The following is a 2694-nucleotide window of genomic DNA, read 5'->3' as shown; positions in this document are numbered from 1 at the left end:
GAAGAGTGAATGATAAATGAAAAATTCAATCGTAAAATTTGCATTATGATGTGATTCAATGCAGTTTCTCTGCCATCTATAAGTTATCTATGTGTCATTGAAGAGCATTGATTTACTTTACCCTAAACAAGCTGGAGTTAAGCTAATAGTACTGAAGTTTAACTTTCAATTGGAGTTTGTTGATAATTGATTACAGTTTGACGTCACTTTCTAGTACCGAGCCTACACGACAGAAGATCTACTGCTTAAAGTGGGATCCTAGATTTGGACGTTTATCCAAAGTTTCGTATACTCACGGCCAGTGGTGTACGTAAGAGAGTTTCCAGATTTTAATCCTCCTTTGGCCAAGATACTATGCAAAAGAAAACATTTGCCATCTTAAGATATGTATATTATATAAAGATGAGATCTTGAACTTCCCTTGACGAATTTCTGTGTATGCCGTTGTTCATGGGATCGAACCTAATCACATGACAAAACACAAATGGTTGCCATTTGATTATGAAGGGATATGTAAAGGAAACCAAGAAAGTTATGTCGCTTTTTGTGGAGGTCTGTGTTCAATTGGCCGTCACACCGTGAGTTGTATGCGAATGGAGATAAGGCGAAGATCAATTGTTGGTGTGGGTATATCCAACATACTACGTGGTTGAAGCAGTTCAGTTATACCGTGAACTTGCGTAAGGACAGTGAAAATGAGACCTCCACAGAGCGTCATACGGGCGTGTATGCTGCACGAGTTCAAACTGCGGTCAAACGTCGCTGCGGCGGAGCGGAAGATATGCCAGTCCTTTGGTGAGGCTGTTGTGACTACGCGGACAGTGCAGCGGTGGTTTAACAAGCCTAAGGACGGTGACGAAACACTCGAAGATGCACCACGTGCCGGAAGACCAACACATGTTCAAAATGAAGATCTTTAGGCAGCAATTGAGGCGAACAGTGGCCAGACATGCGAGGAACTGGGACTAAAATTCAGTGAGTGGAAAAACCATTCAGCAGCACTTCCATCAACTTGGGAAGCTCTACAGGTTGGGTCGATGGGTGCCACATGATTTGAATCCGGGCCAGAAGGGAACGCAAGCAGACTCTTGAGTTTCTTTGCTGTCTCGTCTGAGGAAGGAGCCATTTCTGGACAGGGTGTTGATATGTGATGAGAAGTGAGTCCTGTACGAAGCTCCACAGCGCCATCATCATTGGTTAGAATCCCATGAAACGGTTCCAAAAAAGCCGAAAGCAACACTCCATCAGAGGAAGGTCATCCTGTGTGTTTGGTGAACTGCTCGCGGCATCGTGCAACAGGAACTGCTACGAGCTGGTCAGAGCATCAGTGCAACTGTGTACTGTCAGCAGTTGAACCGTGTTCAAGAAAAACAGAGAACTCTGGAACCAGCACTTCTGAATCGCAAAGAGGTCCTCCTGTTACAGGACAACGCTAAGCCCCACGTGGCTAGGATGACCCGCGACACCATAATTATTTATAGTGGTATGTAGCAATTTAAATAGATCAATATTATGTTATAATGATTAAGTTTAGAAACACCTTGGATGTGAAACTATTGCATCCGTCATATACCCCGGACAATGCACCGTCCGATTATCACCTGTTCCATTCCTTGGACAATTACCTTAAAGGTCGCCAGTTCAAATCCCTGGTAGAGATGCAAAATGCAGTTGAAACGTTCTTCGCTTCACGGCCCATCAAGTTCTACCGCGATGGAATACATGACCTTCCAGAACGTTGGCAGAAGGTCGTTGATGCTGATGGGACTATTTTTGATTTTCTAGCTACGTCTTAGGTGACATATCGATGTTGGAAGGTGGCGCTCGAAGAAGCGACAGAACTTTCTTGGTTACTTTTATACAAAGTACGATAATTCAGAATTGAGAATAATGTGAAAACATACAAGAAAACGACAGGTTATAAAGATTACATTGCATATTCTATACATTTTTTTTTTTTTATTTTATACAAAAATTGAGTCTACCGAGATCGAAACGACGATTTTCGACTTGGGACGTGACAGACAAGTACAAGTACAATTTGTTAGCGAGAATGAGAACCCAGGAGGAGGGAAAAACTGAAATATTAAGTTCACGAAGTTTATATACAGGGTGGCCCAAAAGTAGGTATACAGTACTGTAGTGATCAGCTCATTGCAATTTAGATAATTTCTTATTGTTATCCATAAGTAGACTCAGTAGGCCTTATGCAGAGTCGTTCTGAAGCGTGCTTTGTCTCATACTAAAGAGTTCGACTAACATGTTTCCTGCAATAATCAGACCTTTAGTATGATGCTATGCTAATCATACGTCAAAAAAGACTCTGCATAAAGAGGAGTTTCTTTATTATTTGTTCTTAATGTGTTTTTACTTACATCTTAAGCTCGGAAGAGCTGAAGCAAATAAACCCATAAACTACAATGTTATACTTGATTAATGCAGGGGTGTATACCTACTTTTGGGCCACCATTACACAGGGGCGTAAATACGGGCCCCGCAGATCCCGCATTACTGGGGGCTCCAAATCGTGAAGTGGGACGTAGAGAAGGGGCCCCGCTCCACGCTGTCTGCGGGAGGGCCCCCAAGCCTTTAGTTACGCCACTGCCATTACACACACACACACACACACACACACACACACACACACACATATATATATATATATATATATATATATATATATATATATATATA

Source organism: Thermobia domestica, chromosome 16, assembly GCF_964235325.1.
Source record: "Thermobia domestica chromosome 16, izTheDome1.hap1.1, whole genome shotgun sequence".
Taxonomy (NCBI): Eukaryota; Metazoa; Arthropoda; class Insecta; order Zygentoma; family Lepismatidae; genus Thermobia; species Thermobia domestica.
Note: the sequence above shows the minus strand (reverse complement) of the source record.